We start from the raw sequence: 19,929 nt of genomic DNA, 5'->3' as shown, positions 1-19,929 counted from the left end.
TTTGCTTGACTATTTTTTAATATAATAGCTTACCTTTTAAATTTTTTTGTAATTATAATTAAATGTTTAGAAATACCTTAGTATTGTGTGCAAGAGACAGATATACTCCCTGGTATGCCTTATGTATAGTAGGTACCCACTTGTGTAATTTTTTGCAGGAAAATGGAATTTATTTTATATGTTGATAATAATCTTGCTTTACTTTCAGGAGGAAAAAAACACCCTACTATTTGATTTAAAATATTGTAGTTCAGTATGCCACAAATAAACAAAATATTGGGCTGAGGAAGAATAATGGTTTTGTTTTATATAGCAGGTCTTGTCAAATCCAATAGACTGAACCATGTATATGCTCAAATTCTACTTTGTGCTTGTAGTGCTGCTTCCAAACCCGAATATCTCCAATGATTATTTATTAAGCCAAATGTATGAAAAAAAATGCTTAAATGGTTTGGAAGGACATAATGGTGCTCAGATAACATCATTACTTGATTTCCTAAGACACAGGAGTAGCCAAATGGTATTTGTCCAGCCATCTTTGTCAGTATTGTTCAGGGAACTCTAATTTTTTTTTTTCCTCCTAAAGACTGCAAGCTTCATATGCTTTACCTTTCAGTTTTTCCCATATAAAATTGGTTAGAGAAGAACAGAGAAGCACACTCTGTCACTTGTCTGAAGAGGTAGAAGTTTTCAGTCACTAAGAGTTTTCTAGACTTTTGTTCCTCAGATCTCACAAGAGGAAGTAAGACTTTGGAGGGGCTTTTTTAGTTGTTGCTAGAAATACTTGAATTACAGAAGATTAAAACCTCACAGCAGGAGTGCACAGTAAAGAGGCTGGGTGGTTTCCACTCTGTTCTGCACTTGTGAGGGCCCAGAACCCTTTGTTGTGTTTTACCTTCTCCCACATCATCCTGAGGTCTCTGCTCTTACCTTCTGCAGGATCCTTTGGCACTTCATACCCACTGATACCTTAGGCCTGCTGCAACAAAGCACAGGGCAGGAGAGGCTTTGGAGGAGAAATAAGAACATTGGTTCAAATAGAATAATGTATAAATGCATGTGGGATAGTGTATGGGTAAAATAACAAACAGGCAAATGTCTGATCTTGGGTACAGTCTAAAAACCTGTTTCTAAATGTGTTCTTTTTAAGGTAATGGTTGTTTTGGGGCTTGCTATCTGCAGATCTGCAGCGTGCTTGCTTATTATTTTTAAAATAGTTTGCTCTGTAGATTGTATTTATCTAAAGCTCTGCTTCAGGGTGCACATTTCAATATGAAATTTCAGTAAATGTTGAGGCTGTTAGGTTTAAACACTGCTTAGCTCCTAAGGTGATATGTGTAGAACAGTTCTGCAGAAGAAATGGCAAATTTCATTGGAAAGCCATTACTGACAAACATAATATGGCTCAGATGTTGCTGCTTCCCCCTGTGCTTTATGAGGTGCTGCAAAGTTATTTCCAAGATCTGTGAAGGAAGTCTAATAGATTGATAACAGTAATACCTTTATTTCAGCAGAGAGGTCAGTGGAAAAACTAGGTATATTTTTTGATTCAGCAGTGAATTATTGATAATCTAAGTTAAAATAATTGAATAATTGCCCAAACTTCTCATAAATAATTAGTATCCTTTTTATTAGCAAGTAATGACTGGCAGTTTTGATTTTCCAGCAGTGTCTACTGCTTTGTTTAATACCTCATAAGCAGCTTCAAGTATGAAACTCCTGGTTTGGAAACTCAAGAACTGTGTATATTTAAAAAAAAGAACAAACAAACAAAAAAACCAACGTATACGACTACTTTGACCCTAATATAGTACATGTATTTTAGAAGTTTATTAGAAAGGTCTGGTAATAGGGTAAATAGTTAAATTAATATTTTCAGGATTGCAGTATTCCTTGTGGAGTAAGACACTGTTTTACTTTCTCTTCATTTCCAACTGTGGCTCTCCTGCTCTTTTGTGAGCGGCCTTTCTGCATTACTGAGCCAAATAATTCTTTTGAACTTTAAACCTACAGCTGTGGCTTATCAGATTCCAAGCTAAGCCTCACCTTCTGCTTTCACCCAGTCATTAATATCTTTCTTAAAATTAAATAGGTGGTGAAAGTAGAATTTAAACCAGTCTGCCTGCCCCTATCTGTAAACTCCTCCAGCTCTGGCAGATGAGTCAACTTGACCATCTGCATCAGATGAACAAGCACAATGAACAAAGGTAAATGCTGTGTGTGTTTTGATGAAATGACAGGCTCAAATGGTCTTGTTCTGTCCCTGAGAAGCTTCATGTAAACATCGAACAAGAAAGGCAGCAGAGTGGAATGATGAAAAACCTGGTGCTGAGAGCCCTTTGGGCAGAGGAGCAATTGTAGGGCACTGCCCTCTGAAACCCCCTGGGGAGGAGAGGTCACTGCAGTGATTTCTGGCCATCCTTGCCAGGGTCTGCACAGGAGTCAGCAAACCTCACTGGTTCATGCTAGCAGAGGTTGCTGACAAATCTACAATAATCAGCATGGAAACTTGACCTCTGTATTTTGCCAGGAGTAGATCACAGACCAATTAAGCCAGTATAGTCTTTGTACCTTACCTAGGCTGAAAGCCAGATTGAAAAGGGTCATGGAAGTCAAAGATGCCAGATGGCATAACAGCTGTTTAACATAAACTTCTCAGTCACCTTCTTCTCTACAGGCAGTTTAGACAGGGGATGACAATTGATAAAATTACCAATACTAAGCTGACATCTCAAAGACAGGTGTGTAGCTGATTTTTAGAAGAATGTTTTTAGCATTTTAGCTTTTCATGTTCTGATGAGAAAAGCAGACTTAATAACATTTCTGACAATTTGATTTTGTGTCTGAAAAATAGTTACATCCTGCCTCATTTTACCATGTCTATCAGGATATGGTTAAAATGTCCAGAATGCTTGGAATGGATCCATGTATTTAGCAGTAAACATGAATTTTTTCCCCTATTATAATTTCCTGTTTACAGTCTCATCTTGAATCAGAAATCTGCAGCTTCCTTTAAGGCCTGAATAATTATATTAATCTGAAGGATATCTGCTGGATACTGCTGTAACTTTTGCAGTTCATCTGGATAGAACAAATCCATCTTTTTCTTCTGGAAAAAGATGAAAACAAGCTGATAAGTCACCTTATAGATATATATGTTAGCATTTTGACAAATTAAATAACGAATTCATTAAATTATGGATAAATTATGAGTAAAATTGTATTTGAGGATTTTTTAATGATTTCCCATCTCCAGTTTTCAAACACAGAGATGCTTACATTTTAGGAAAGAGACAACCTAATTTTCTCTTCTGTTACCAGGGAAAGTAAACTTCTCACAAGTAGATGTCAGAGCATTTCTTCTGATGGCCTTTTTGATAAATAACGAAGAATTATTTGAGTTTAAAAGGACTCAGTTCAGTTCAGCCTACTGCAGTCTAAGGTCTTCTCATCTGGGACTGTCTGTATAGTTTATAAATAAAGCTATATTGCAGCACATACTCCAAAAATTTAGAGCTCCAGCTGACAGATGTGTAAGGTCATGTAAGAATCAGGCGCTTGAACTGTAATTTCTGAAGTTTAAACCTCTTTAAGTCTGCTGAAAGTGCAAATCCATTAGGCCTTGTGGTCCTCAAGCCAAAATGAACACTTGTAATGGCACTAAGTTTGACCTGAAATGTAGCCAGGGCAGAGAGCTCTAAGAGCCAACTCTTATAAAATGGCCTATTGATTGGAAAACTTGCCCAAGGAGTGGAAATCTGGGCTATAGAATTTCCCCAATGGGAGGGAGAAGGTGTCCTAGCTAACCTTGTTAGCTATAAAGGTGTCCCAGCTGCACAGCCTATGGGGTCACATTTTGGACCACCCTGCCCTGCTCCTCATAACAGGGCACTGAGTAGAAAGGAATGCAAACTGAGGTTTGAGGACTAAGAATAAACCAGGGCAAGTCTGGATCTGTAGGCATCATTTCATTGAAGGCAGTAACAGTTTCAGAGATTCCTTTTGCATTTGGTGGTTAAATGATATCTAACATGCACAGTAGCACTAGTAGTGAGGATCTCAAGGCAGGAGGTGGCTCTAACCCGATCTGAAGCAAGACTAAGTATGATTTCTTTGCAATTTGCTCCAGTGAGAGGATGTTTTTTGAAAAATGTCCTATGTAATCTAAAGTTTTCTGCTGATCAGCATGCCCAGAAATGGGGACACTGGCAGATGGTTTGTGTAAACTTCCCTTTTCATGTGAGACTGAATGCAGAGACAATTTTTATTTAAGAAAGCTCTACCCATTCAATAACTAAATATCTATTTTTCATAGGTATTCTGCTTGCATGTCTAGATGTGAATTTATAGAAATTGTCATCATAAAGAACCAAAGATATTCCTAGATAGGGAAATTAAGGAGAAGCCTGAAAGGCATTTGCCTTCCTCTCTGGAGTAGTACAGCAAGGCAGGAAAAAGCAGTGACTTGTGCTTGCCTGTAAGTGGAATTTTTTCCCCCTTTAGACTTTCTTTTAGACTTTGCATTAAACTGTAACAATTTGAAGAACTACAGGTACACTTTTCTTTTTCTCCAGCTACCAGTGGCATCCTTGCAATACTAAAAGTGAAAAGAGTCATTCAATCTGATGATGCAGGGAGCTTTAATATCTCTTTTCCTTTACTCTCCTGTGAATCTAATAGGTATCAGAGAGGAGCCAGAGATGAGAGCTTTTGCACATGTGCATTAATGTTTTCAGCATCACCTGTGTGTTCAAAAGAAAAATGACTGTGGGACTCTTTTTTTGTGTGATGCTCTTTTGTTGCATCAATTGAGAAAGAACATAATCACTTGGGAATAGCTACTTTATACAAGTTCAAAGGACTCCCAAAAGAGAAGAAAGTCTTCATTCTCTGTACAATACAGAAAATGCCAGGAAAGGTGGGTCATTCTCACGGCAAGCCATGGGACACATGAGGCCAAATTTAACCCTTGTTTAAATTATACTTGAAGTAACTGAAATTATCAGAAAATTAAGCTAGACAATTAGTGATGGAGAAAAAAATATATTTAAAGAGCTCTTTAGAATATGTGGTAGTTTCCTGGTAGTATGCATAAAGGCTATCAAAAGCTAGAGACTTGCCAAGAAGTACTTACTAATTTTTTTCCACTTATTGACTCATGTGCTGATTAGGTATGTGTTTCCTTCCTGTTCTTTAAAAGAAATAGTTTCCCTGCAGTCTGGAGGATATCTCTAGTCCCAGCCTAAGTGACCAGGTCTGTTGGTGGAAAGGTGTAGTGCAGTGTGGATCTCAAACATGACAGGTCTCTAGACCTTACTCTGCTGGCAAGGATAGATAATCTTACTAATAAGATTTTATGGTGTGCATCTAATCTGTACTGAAGCTTTGTTTCTCCCTTATTAGCTCACTTCTGGGTTTATACCAGCCTACATAAAAGATGACCCAAAACTAAGAGAAAATCTAGATAAAATGTTAGAGATCTGCATATACTGATCAGAATAGAAATACAGGGACTGTTCAGGGAGGACAGAACAGATGTGCATCAATCCCAATGCTGTATTCCCAGGATTGCAGAGTAAATGTGTCTTTTGTTACAGAACTTGTTATGACAGGATTTTCAGAGCATGTAGTAGTTGCTTAATTCATAGTTTGGTTGGAAGCACCATGATTTTTATTACTGATTTCAAAGTAAACAGAGGTTGCATGGCACAAAGGACAAGGTTTTCTCTATACAATATTGAGAAAGCATATTTTTAAATACAGAAAGTGCTTAAAACAGAACACCTGTGTGTACACTTCTGATTATGCTCAGTCAAAGAAGTTTTTCTGCTGTGAAGTCTTTGATTAAAAGTGATTTAAACCACAAGTACAATTGCTCAGTAATTGCTTACAGCATCTACTCACCGGTCTTGTACCTGATCTCAGAAAATGCTACACTTCACAAAGTCTTACTCCTGGAGGTCCCCAGCACCTTTCTGTGTTGGCAGAATAAAAAAGATAAGAATGGATTTAGCAGCAAGGCTCAGGAGTCTGCCTTCAGACCTGTCAGATATCTGTGTTTGTATGTCTGGAGTTTCTGATAGCACCTTTCCCTTCTTGCTTCAGCTTTGGCACCCAAAAGTACTCAGAGCTGCTACAAACCTCACACTGGTTTTAAAGGAATCCAGGGAAGGATTATTTGTATTGAGTTTTCTTCCTGGTTTTTGTACGGGGAAAATGCATTTTCTTATTATGTTTTTTCACTTTGGGCTTTTTCCTGCAAAAAGAGGACAGTCTATTCACAATGCCTTTCCAAAAGTGAACAATGGCTGGTTTATAACACAAGTAGTTTAAAAATGCTGGAACTTTTTGCTAAGAGTATTTTTCTATCAGACAGTTTTGTGGCATTCAGCTTTACTGTACAAGCTCTTGAAGAACTATGCCTGTATTCCCATATGTAGTTCTGAATCTTGTCTCAATTAATTAGTTTTAATTTACTCTATCAATTTAAATGTGTTGTTTGTTAAATCTACCTGCTACAGATGCTTTAATGTACATTGTTAGCAGTCATAACTGATGCTGCTGAAGGAGCATTGGTTATAATGGATCTTATTATTTTTTATTAGAGTTTTTAAAAGGCTTTCCAAATTTATGCTTGACTCTGTTTTTACAATATTTACATTAGTTACCATTTATTTCTGTTTAGTTTATTCTTTTGAAGAAATGAACCTCTTCAGGGAAAAAAATGTAAGCAAGGAAAGTTTACTCAAGCAAAAGATTTTTAAGTGTTGAATTTAAATAATAGAGACAAGATTTTGTTGCCTGGTTTTATTTGTTTAGTTCTCTTGTAATATTTGTTCTGATTGCTTTATTAATTTCTTAATGTAAAGATACAAAGTATATTGTACCATCCTCTCACTGTGTACTAATTAGCAGCTTTGCAATATATTTGGCAAGTTAATTTTATGAAAACTTCTGCCTTTATTTTGATTTTTTTGCTATTGTTGCTCTGCAGTTTTGTGTCAGCTACAAAAATGTTAACATATTCCCCAGGGCTTCCAGAAAACCATTAGCCCTAGACTTCTGCATGTGTATTGTGGCAAAGGGTGTCCAACACTAATTTTGAGTGTTTACAATTTTCAACCCAGCTGGTTGCACAGCATCAACAGTGAGAGGAATGAAGCCAGTACTACAATTTGCAGTAAGAACATTCTCTGCTCCTTGAAGATTAAATGTAGTCTTCTTTAATCTCTTATTTTTTTACTCTGTAGTATACAATATTGATTTCATCAGGCAGTTGCACTATAAATGCATCCCAAAAAGTGGTGCAATGAATGATGGATGGTTTTATTTGATTGTTTCAGCAGCTTGTTCTTTGCATACTGTCTTCATCCTTCAGATGAGAGCATCATATTTCTTGTATGAGATTTAAAAATTTCTGTTTGGTTTTGGCCCAACTTATAATTACTATGTTATGACTTGTGGCTCTGTGGTTATCTGTAACACAAACCAGTGTCAATTGTGCCCTAGTGGTAAGACAGTAAAATGGCAGATTGCTAATCTTTTATTTGTACTGTATTTCCTCCTACCTTAGTGACTTTCCCTGGCTCAGTAGCTATCATTTAAAGAACTAAATTATTTCTCAGTACCACAGTGATAATTAGACTAGTTGTATGGGGTTTTCTTCTCATTTTTATATGGGGGAAAATCAACAATTAATTTACTTTAAGATCATAAGCTGCATTTGTTGCTTCTTGCCAAGTACAATAATGGAAAGCTTCTATTGCATATGTGTGTAGAATTCATTGAAATTGTTACTCCGTGCATTACATGTTCTGTACAGGTCAGCTCCTGTGTGCTCAGAGACATTCATTTAGAAGGAGCTTGGTCATACGGGCACAGTGAGTCACTGGAGATAATTCTGTGCCTCTCTGGGGCTGAGGTTGTTTACAATGAGCAATGGGAAAACGCTAATCCTCCCTCAGAGCTCTCCATCTGCAGAAGCAGATGACTGTTCATTTCAGAAATTTGTCCTGATATAGGGCAAAGAGCACATCTGCTTAATCACCCAAATGGCCCATTTTTATAAGTGGGTGCTTTCTTGTATAACTATCATGAATACATACAACTACAGACAGAAACTCCGCTGTAGTTTTGGTGATTGATTTCATTATTTTAATGGGTGATAATCCACACTGTGGAATAACACGGCTTTTTTAGGGTAAAGCTTTTACAAACCACTTTGTTAGAATATGCCACTTAGAATAGTGAGAGAAAAAAAGCTGAACATCTACCACTTAACATATATATATATTTGTCTTCTAAATACCCGAACTGAGAGACACCTGCTTATTGCAAAACATATGCAAAGAAAGAATTATATAAGTAGCAGATGCTATCCCTGACCCAAACAAGAGAACACTAGAGATAGACCACTTTATTTGAAAGACTGCTGCCAGAAGCACTGTCCCAGTACCCTACACACTTTTAATGCTTCATGCTCTGAAGCAACTCTTTTTATCAGTAGGAACAGTGGAACGATTTTATGCATAGAGAGTGAGACTATGCAGCTTTTTTGTTGAGCCAGTATGGTTTTTAACAGCGGGTAGCCACCAGGAAAACATACTAAAATAAACATGGTAGGGAATTCTGAAATAATTCTAGATTTTCCATATATCGGACAAATATAACAGTTCTGTGCAGTTTTTATATTTTAGAAATTGGAAATTATTTCTCTGTTGACAAGACAGACCTCAGCCCTAAGCGATAACAGAGCCTCTTTAACTATAGCAGTGAGAGAAGCAACATGGAAACCAGTTTTCTATACTGTGAAACTTCCCAGCTTTTCAAGTTCTCCCCCATCTTATTTAAGAACTGTGAAAAAAGGCTTAATAAATGTGTGTGCATAGAAGTTGATTTTCATAGGCAGAGAAGAGGGATGGAGAAGAGGGATGTAGAAGAGAAAAAAGATGAGACAAGCGTTAAAAAAACCCCTCAGACACACCAATGTGTGATAGTCAAGTACCTGTTCTGACATCCCTAGTCAAGCTTTTAAATTATTAATGCAGTTTGTCTTCTTTCCCAGTGGATGTTGTGCCAAAGTTGACTTACTTTGAGCGAAATGTTTCATTTTTGAAAACCTGGCAGTTTCCCAACAAGCCACAGTTCATTAAAGCTTTCCCATTAGGAGAAGCAATCATTCAGTGACGTGTTTATAAGTGTGGACTCCACAGCACCTGTCCTACAGCATTGTGAGGAATGAACAGCAGCTCCATGGGGCTCCTGGAATGTAGCATACCCACCAGCACTGTTATTGTATTATATGTGGCACACAATAGTGTAGAAAACCCATAATGTGATGAATATTTCATTCCTCTCCTCATATAAATTATTAATTTGGTATTCATTCACCTTTAATGAGCTAAATTAGAATCACATTTGATACATTGTTTAAAACATTGTCCATTTTTACTTGTCTTATAACATGAGCACATGTTAAAGATTCCATATATCAAGCTGTAGACCACATTTTTCTTTAGATTTCCCTCTCCAAGTCCTGCTGCCTCTAGTGATAGGTGCATCTTATATTTTTGGTTTTTTGTATGAAAAACTGTAAGTAGTGGGAAGAGCTGCATAGAAGTGCCACCAAGGTTGTGAAAAAACACACATGAACAAGCTGTCATTCCTACTCCTCTAATTTCAGCCTGGAAAACATGCACAGAACTTCCCCTTTATCTGCTTCTTGTGGTCACAGCATGGGAATACCTGATACAGGCACTCCCAAAGACAAGGAGGCCTGGCTTCTTTCATTAGATGCCACCACAATTTAGACTCAGGTGGTAATGCAGAATAAAAGCACTTATTTCCATCGAGCGTACTCAGAGGGATGTGGAAAGTACAGGATGAAATCTTCAGAACAAAATGAAGCAAAGGGAGGAAAAACATAACGGGGAAAGGAAGAATAATCATAGAGAATGAGGATATGCCAGGTAATTGGCCAGGCAAATGGCATCAGAATGTGAAAGGGCACAAAAAACCCCCAGAGAACAGTAACCAGGAAGATGAAGGAGGCATATGTTAAGACAAAAGACATCAAGCACAAGTGTTTGAACATTACCTGTGCACTCTGTCAGATGTATCTGAAGGGGAATGTTTTCTGCAGTCATGTTTTCAACTTTATGAGGTAGCAATTACGTAGCCTGACTGCCTCAGAAAAGTGAATTAAAATACAGTGTTTAAACTCCTATGAGCCACTATCTCATCTGCCAGGTGTTAGGCATTTCAGAGTGGCTTGAGGACTCTATTTATATGTATTATATGGTCTTAAATATTGTACAGATGTGCATGCAATCACATAATTTTGAGTGTGCACATTCAATGAGACATCTGCATTTTTCACAATTATACCTGCATAAAAGAGGGAATTGTGAATGAATCCATGGATCTGTGATTTTAAGACAAATATGTGGCAAATATTGTTAAATGTTTATTAAAAGGGACATGGGCTAAATAGAATGAGTGTTCAGATGATGTATAATTTCCAAGTGCTATGTGTAAAATATCTCATCAGCATGGAAGATTCCAGCTAAATCTCAACAATATAAAATTAATTACTTTCATTTTACCTTTTTGCTATATTTTTTGAAGAAAAGTGCAATTCTACTAAAAAAAAATCGCCCCCACCCTCAAATTCCTGATCCTTGTTCCCCAAGAAATGGCTTTCAAAGTTATATTTTTATTACAAGCATTCAGCTGAATGCAATTCTTATTTAGATAGCTTTTCAAGTTTCAGTTCTACAATGTAATGTGTTTGGTGAAGAGGAATAGCCACTGTTTATAAACTTTATTAAAAAAAAACCCAAAACTTTATAAAGTTAGATACTTGTATTTTCAGGAGTGATTCACATTGCATTGCTATCACCTGGCAGGCTCAGTAATGAAGTAAATACTGGCTGCCACCCACCTGATAGAAAACCCAGATGCATCCACAGCTCCTTCTCAAGTGCAGATTTATGCTGGTGTGGAGAAGAGGGCCCTGGCCATGCAGGTAGGTAGGCTGTTGTTTCACCTGGAAGAGGTTCTCTCCCTCATAATAATGGTGCATTTCTGCATGATCCCTTTTCTTTGGTCTGCCTTGTGTTGCTTATCCACTCCTCTTTTGTGCTGGAATAGAACAGGCAGAAGTACATGATCAAACTGGCCTCAGATGGGTAATTTCTCTGTGCTGTAATTTTGCTACATCAAGAGAAGATCAAATATTCTGAAAGGGACTAGATGTGTTCACAATGTCAGATGCAGCAGAAAAGCAGATTAAGGTGGTTTCCTTGCCTTTTCCAACATATAGATCCTCCAGGTAAGACTGTGTCAGTGTGACTGGTATGTAAATACTGTGCTCTTTAAAAATGAGCTCAGCATGACAGAGCTTATATTCAAGAACTTGACTTCACAGTGCCACAGCTGTGGCCCTGGTTGTGCTGAGCCATGCTATTCAAACACAAGATGTTTGCTGCAGAACTGAACTTTGACAACCAATACACCTGTGTTTATTCTGGGCAGGGAGGCTTGGATTTTTTAAAAAATCCCATTGACTAGGAATGTCTTCTTATGATATAATGGTACATTTATACTGACAAAGCCATCTTCATTGATATCAGATTTTTCAAGTTTAGTTTACATTGCAAGCAATGTTTATCAAAATACATAGCTGTAAGAGTTTAAAAATGTTAATAAATTATGTATCTCAGTTTTTCTATAATTTACATTCAGGACTGAATGTTGTCAAGGCATTTTTTGTAAATTTGATTTCAAAAAATTGCTATAATTTGCTAACTAAATAAGAGCACTTTTTTTTTTTTTTTTTTTTTTAATGCAAGCAGCAGAATGTGAGACATTTTTTTATGACTGACATCATTGATGCTCCAATGCTAGAGCTATGGCTCAAATCCTGAGGAATTTATATCTAAAACCTGTACCACTACGACTTCAAGGTTATTATATTCATATATCTATTTGGTTATTTTCAGCAGTAAATTCCCAAACACCTTTGCTATTTTTATTGTAAGAGAGTTTTTTCATTGTTGTTGTTTTAAAAGAAATTCAGCACATCCTTCTGAGGAGAGAGTTATTATTACTACTGTAAAATCAATTAGAATGCATTTGCATGGCTTAATTGACCTTGAATAATGCAAACTCTTCCACTCCGACTGAGATGAGATGGAAGGAACAGGCAGTGAGACTTGCATAATCTTCCTATTAAATTCAAAGTGCTAAAATGAAAGGAAAACTGACTTGGAATTTGTCTTAAATCACTTTTCTCTTTCCCCAGTGATGCAGATACAGCAGGAATCTGAAAAGAATTTGGTTAGCCCTGAGGAAGGAACAATTACATTTAATTTCAAGACATTTAATAATGGCTGACATTTGCTATGGTCCGTGGAGTTCTCCTTTATAAAGATTAAGGTTCCAGAAATGGTAGTCAGATTATTTTAAGTTTATAGTTAATTTTTAATTCATTTTTTTCTGTTAGTGGTTTCTACTCACCATGCTACTTCTCCATGCACTGCAGAGCAATGCTGAGTTACACTGAGATGCCTAAGCAGATTTATTTGTTGATTTTGCTCATCCATGCATCCATCCACAACGTGTAATGCCTTTCCAAAGCTCTTTGAGATGCTTTTGTTTCTCTCTAACCTGTGATGACAACTCTGGTCTTCATTAAAATTCTCATATTTTAAAGAGACATTACAGTTACCTCCAGTTTTTTACTTTACTGCTGGTGGAAGAATAACTTGTGTTTGGTAACTTCTTGACTGTCTTTCCTCAAATTTTATTAATAATAGAATAATATAAAAAGTAATGGCAGAAGGTAGTGTAGAATTGACATCAGCCCATTACAGGATGAGGATGGTCACCTCACAAACAGGGACATGGACAAGGCAGAGGTGTTTAATGCATCCTTTACCTCTGCTTTCAACACAGAGAATGAACCAGGGGTCTCTCAGTGCCCTGAGCTGAAGGGCCATGACTATAAGAATGATCAGCTTCCAGTTAACCCTGAGCTCGTGTGGCACCTGCTGCTCTAACTGGACCCCCACAAATCTATGGGGCTTGATGAGATTCATCCAAGAATCCTCAAAGAGCTGCCATTGTAAATCCTCTCTCAATGATTTTTTTCACTGGATCTCAAGACCAGAGTGATCTTGGGATTCTGAAGAGGTCCCAGATGATTGGAAGCTTGAGAATGTTGCCTTAATTTTCAAGAAGGACAGGAAGGAGGACCTTGGAAACTAGAGGCCTGTCAGTCTCTCCTCAGTGCCCAGTAAAATCATGGCAAAGATTATTGTGGAAAGTGTTGAAAAACACAGTCATCAGTCACAGCCATCGTGGCTTCATGAGGGAGAAGTCCTGCTTGTTAAATCCAATTTCCTTCTACTCAGGGTAACCACCTAGTTGATTTAGGAAAAGAAGTAGATGCAATCTTTTTGGACAAGCAAGGCTTGGATACTGCTTGTCATGGGACCCTTTTGGACAAGAAGTTCAGCACACAGCTGGATAACCATGCACCTTATGGGGTGGGTGAGCACCTGGCTGATGGGTTTGGCACAAAGACAAGACTGAGGGGACACCTCATGGGGGTCTTCAGCATCTGACAAGGGCAAAGTGGAGGGGCAGACAGTGATGTCTTCTCTGATGGCCAGTGACAGGACTTGAGGAAATGGCTTGAAATTTGTGTCTGGAAAAGTTTAGGTTGGATATCAGGAAAAGGTTCTTGACCCAGAGGGTGGCTGGGCACTGGCACAGGCTCCCTAGGGAAGTGTCACAGCACCAAGCCTGACAGAGCTCAAGAAGCATTTGGACAGTGCTCTCAAGCAAAGGATGTGACTCTTGGGGGGTCCTGTGAAGGGCCAGGAGTTGGACTGAAATTTCATTCCATTAAATGCCATCACCATGTTGTTTTTGTTTTTTTTGTAATGGATTTAGTGAGTTGTATTTGTGCTTTTTCTTATTCTGATGTTGTGATTGCCTTGAAGCTACATTGCTTATGGTGATTCTAACCACATTGCTAGAGTTGAACAATAACCCAAATATAAGAGTTATTGGAGTGCACATTACTAACCTTTCTGTTGCACAACTTCAGTATCTGTAGGGAGAATTGAGCTTTCTTTTGTCTTAGTAAGCCTCCCTCTTCAGTTCATCAAAGGTCTTCCTGCTTGACTAAGTCTGAACATGTACTTCTCAACCTCCCATATCAATCATTCCTTGATTTCTTCTGATTTTTTTTCCTCAAGTTAGCAATATTTCTTTCATTGCTGTCTTCTGTGGTCTTGTTGATGAATGCTGTCATTTATTGTATTTGTGGGAAAAATCTTAAACAGTTGATGGGAGTTGTCTGCAAAGTTACAAAGGTTCTTCAAATACTGGAGCTGCTTTACAAAGAAACTTCTTTCTACAGTTCTTCAGCCTTATTAGAAACTCAGGACTGTGTAAGGTTTTCAGAGTGTATGTGGTGTTTCACATCACCATCTTGTATTATATTTTTCCACATGGGAGGCTGTTTGGGACTCTGGAACAGTGGAAATCTAGTGGCCTTCTTATTTCAAGAAGAAAAACACAGAATTAATACTAATAATAATATTAATATTGCATCACTAGGTCTATCTCTTTTACTGTATTTTAATTATTTTGAGTATTCCGTCATCCTTTTGCTGACATTTCAGTAAATGTACGAGACCAAATATTAAAGCCCAGTCAATGCAAGTGAGACTTTAATTAAACTATTGACTCAGGATATTTTATTCTGAATATTATTGAACTTACATTCTCTCACATTTCATTGATTAGCTGCATTTAAATGTAGATTTTGATTTCATATAGCCTATATTATTTTTAATCGAGGTAATCTTGTCTTTAAATATGGCAATTTATTTCTGAATATGGTCTTTAGATTATTCATTTTAGGAAATTACTTGGCACAAGGAAAAGTATACTTTGAACTATTCACATGTTTTTTTCCTTCTACAGGCAATGTAAGGCCTTCTGACAGTATTTCTGGATTTTTAAGTAAATACTATGAATCTGTGTAAAGTGTATCTATGAGGGACAAGTAAGCACTTAATAGAACAGGAGCTTGAAATCATTGCAAGTTCAAGTATCTGGCAAAGTTTATCTCATAAAAGAAAAACATTTTTAAATACATTTAAACAAATGGTGTCTATTAGAAATGGTGGCCATTTCAGTTTGGTATTAGCAAAGCAAAACTTTTGACCTCTCTTTTTAAAACAGCAGGTTTTGTTTGAAAACTCATCTAGCTTAAGAAGTATTTGAATTTCCAAAGTAATAAGCCAACTTTTTTTAGAATCAACTTACATTCTTAAAAATTATTTTAAATTTTGCTTCATTAATAGAACCACAACCATGAAACATTTAAATTTTTAACCTGATTACTTCTTCTGCCTTCTTTACTGTAATTAGGGTTTCAAGTGTACCATTTTTTATGGGTCTATGCTTGTTCCCCTACTGTGTCTGAATTGTTAGCCTGTCCCACTAGGCTGTGACACCCAAGTCAGATGTGAGGTACACCTGATCTAGGATGTTGACAATCTTGCTGGGATTATTTACATATTTACAAGTTACATCCCACAAAACAGTGGACATTACTTTTGCTTAAACTAGACTAGTAACTTACTGTCATAACTTTTATATCAAAAGAAGAAAAGTAAGCACTTCTAAGACACAGCTCGTCTCATTCTGAGGTAGATGTCTGCAGCAGATCATTTACATCACACACAGTGTCTGTTTATCCTCAATAATTTATTATTAAATTTTAGAGAGTGCTCAAGGTGGTTAGCTTAACAATTAATATCTCTAGTGCAACAGTCTGAAACCAGGTGAGATGAATCTTAACATCCATGGGCAGTTACACTCTCCTTTAAAGGCTTTAAATAGACTCTCTTAGCAAATGCATAATCACTTCCAAAATATTTATCACCCTACTAAGAACTTTGAATGGAATGGAATATATTTTCTCTGCTTTGAATGTTTATTTTCTAGTTTTACAGTAGTAGCTGCTCTGGGATGACATCTGTAAGTATCATGTTGTTTTATGTAAGATTCAAGTATTCCAGTAAGCCAATTTTTAAAAATAAACCCTATCTGTTTTTAAGGTAAGTCATCTCTTGACAATAATCTTGTCCCATCAGCAATAATTGTGTGAGGATATCTAAAAATCATAGGGTTTTTCCTTTCTGTTCAGGAGCTGTTCTTTCATGTATATGAAATGATGAATAAAATTCTGTCTTAAATCTAGGGATTTGGGTAACTGACTATTAGAAATTCAGATTCTTGCTAACTCTCAATGAAAAGAATCAAAATAAGTTTAGTTTTTCCTGCTGAGAAGTATCTCTAATGTCAGTGATGAAAGGATTTTTCTCAGGGAACTGCAGAGGAATTGTCTTGCAGCATTTGTTTAAACTAAGCCTATTTTATTGGTCCTTTTGCACCTCAAAAGGACTTCTCAGATTAAGGTGAGTTGAATTCATGTCATACAGTGACAAATTCATATGGTCTCACTTTTACATGCACTGAACAGATGCTGCTCATGCTGAAATCACTGAGTGCTGTGTGAAAGTGTGCTTCTACGAATTCAGACCAAAAGTTTGCAGTTATTATACCTAGACAAGGTTGTGGGATTTGAATTTTTCTCTTAAAAGTCTTTAGGCTAAACCTCCTCAGATTAAACAAATGTTTGAGGATGCTTAAGCACAATTTTACACATGCTTACACACAGGATGCATAGTCTGAGGAGCTATTCTCCATCTGAGCATTCACAGTGGCAGTGAGCACACTCATATTATGGTGGAAGATTTGCCCTCCATAGCTCAAGGAAAACTTTGTCAGTGCATAAATAATCACAGAATCACAGAATTAACTAGGTCGGAAAAGGCCTTTGAGATCATCAAGTCCAACCTACAAATAAAAACTCTTCCTAGCAGTTTCATATGGGAAAGTATCTCAATGATGGAGAAAAAAAACATTACAAATATTTGTATATATAGAAATGTTCATACATGCATAAACATACAATAAATATAAAGCAAAGGCTTGGCAATCAGTAATTTCAAGATGTTTGTGCAGCAGCTACTGCTGAAATTGCTAGCCAGTAGGGTCACATTCCATTTTGAATTGTCTTGAAATGTCTTCAAAGGATCCAATGCTCATTAGCTTTTGCTGCTAATATTATTAGCACTTTTTAAGGGTAGTTTAAGCCACATGTCTGCTTCTATATGTATATACAGCTGTGTGATTACAGCATTGAATTGCTGGGAACTATGCAATATAACACATTTAATTAACAACATCGTAAAATATTCAGAATTACGTGTACTCTAGCTCATTCTTTCTCCATCTTTCACTGCTTTCTAGGACTATATGAGGAATACAATAGGTGAAAAAGAAATTGAAGGGTTTTTTGGGGCATTTGATAGTTTTTGTCTTATTTACACAAAGTGCTTAAAAGTCATTTCGATTTCTTTGTAAATTACAAACTGACATAGATTGTCTTGTAAAATCATTGCAAACAATACAACAGCAATGTAAATGGCACTTTTTGTGGTTTGAGGAAAGCAGTACATCTGGGAAGAAAAGTGTTTGTTTCCACTGAGAAGGATATGCTGTGATGTCGTATAAAGATTTTCTAGAAGAATGAACTTCTCTGTTGTACTTGCAAGCAGAAAAGCATTATTTTGTTTTTGTTTGCTCTATTAATCTCACATACTGTACTTAGCCTGTCAAAATCCCCTTTTAGAGTTCTCTCCATGACCTGTGAAACATGACACACGAACCATGAAAATCAGACTCATGTGTTACTGAGTTACTTTGTGGTACTGGTGGCTCTTTTGTAAGTTCAGCTAATACAGCTTCACAGGTCAGCTGTGGGTTATAATTGAGTTAGATCATGTCCTTGTGGCTTTGAAACAGCAGATCATGCAGCAAAACCTTAACAGCTCTAACACTTGTAATGCACTAAAACCAGACACAAGTAACCATAGGTTGAACTATTTCAAGTCGTGTCTTATCTCTGGGGGTGCTACAAGTTGTTACTTTAAATGTAGGTATAGGTTTTTCCAGAAATATATGTATTTGTACAAATATTTTTTATAGGCAAATAGATGCTGTTACAAATGTTGTTGCCCCATATGGTGTGGTTTAATCAATGTAATGCAAAACTTTGCTTAATTTGAATAAAGGTGGAAGAGTTTATCACAAGTTTAGAAAAGAAAAATTTCATACTTTGGCCAAGAATGGATTATATTTAAATTGAGCCATACTTGGAAAATATAAAGTTTTAACTAATGCAATATGAAGTTTGGGGAGAGTTCTACATATTCTGCAGAAACAGCTGTCTGTGATGCTCTTTTTAAAAATTATGTTTCTGGCACAAATAAGTTGTGTTCTTCTTTAAAGTCCTTCCTTCCAGTTAGGTTAAGTATATATGATTGGTCCTATGGATTTTTTATGTATTCATTTCACTAGTTCTCACAGATGAGTCCCATTGTTTCTAGGGAAGCAACACAACACTGACTCCAAATTTCCCTCCCAGTGCCGTGGGGTACCTGCAGTGCCAATTGCTTTGCCTTGAAAAGCAGAAATTACAGTGTTAATGATACAGATCGGGAACTCTTGATATGTAAACCACGTCTATTTCCAGAGCAGCATCTGCCCTGCCGACAGTGGGCATGCCAAGTGTCATTTGCCAGTGTGCTTCCAAACTGGGATTGCAACTTCTCCAAGGAGCGAGCTGCTGGCACTGATGGCCATGTCCCAGGATGAGGGAACTTCTGTGGGGCTCCCATGCCCACCGTGGTGTGTGTGTTGTGTTCTACTGCAGGGAGCTGAGAGGAGCTCTTTTAAAAATAGATGGCCAGGAATGGAATTAAGCCAAATGAGACAAATATATCTGAGAACCATTTATTGGTAATGAAAAGAAACGAAATAAAAAGGAATTTCCTTACTAAAGAGAGCTAGAAAACACAGAGTGAGGGGAAGAAAAATGGGGAAGGAATGTGGGGGAGGCAGAGAGAAAAACAGCATTACCAATGGAGATTGGGGAGTGCCCTCAACATCCAGGAGACGGGGGCTGTGCATGCTGTCTGCCTGGGCACAGCTCCCATGGTGATGGGCAGCTGGACACCAGGTGAGGGGCAGGAGGGCCAGAAGCCTGGACAGGGTCATGGCAATGACTGGAGGAGGGCAGGCTCAGACATAAGGGGCTCAGGCAGGATTATAGATAGGTAATGTGATGGATTGTCCCTCGCAGTTAAGGGGTGAATATTGTGTGTATGTTAAGAGAAGTTTTATTGATGTATGGCTATGTTATCATGGTGTTGTTGTTCAGACACCCTCTGTTCTCCCCATAGTCCCCTTCCCCTCTCAGCATTGCTATCACCAGACAGCCTGGGCTGTGGAAGAGCTGTGGAGGGAGGGTGTGCCTGTGTGCCCCTTGCGTGGGGCAGCTGGGAATGGGGGAAGCTTGTTGATGGGAAGGCTGGGCATGACAACACCTCACCTCCAATCAAGGTGCAAGAAGGTCTCATCAAAGGATGGCTAAGAGTTGACCAGCAGACTTTGTGAGGGGCCAGGGCTGGCAGATACAACCACAGGGGTATAAAAGGTGGAATATCCATTTTGTGATGAGCTACATGGTCATGCGCTCCCAGCACGCTGCCCTTTTTCCTTATCCGGTCCTTTGCTGTATTTGTTAAGGTTTAATAAACCTTTGCTAATTTTTAAAGTGAGCAGTTGTTTCTCACAGGCAGGGACCCAGAGACAAAGCTGGCAGGGCCTTGGTAAGGGACACAGGGAGGCAGGACAGATGCCAGGGCGAGCAAGACTCAGCAAGGACAAGAAAGGCAAAAGGCAGGCTGGGGCCAGGGCAAAAACACAGGAGCCAAA

This window comes from Sturnus vulgaris, chromosome 4 (assembly GCF_052056855.1).
Source record: "Sturnus vulgaris isolate bStuVul1 chromosome 4, bStuVul1.hap1, whole genome shotgun sequence".
Lineage (NCBI taxonomy): Eukaryota > Metazoa > Chordata > Aves > Passeriformes > Sturnidae > Sturnus > Sturnus vulgaris.
This window is presented reverse-complemented; position numbering follows the sequence as displayed.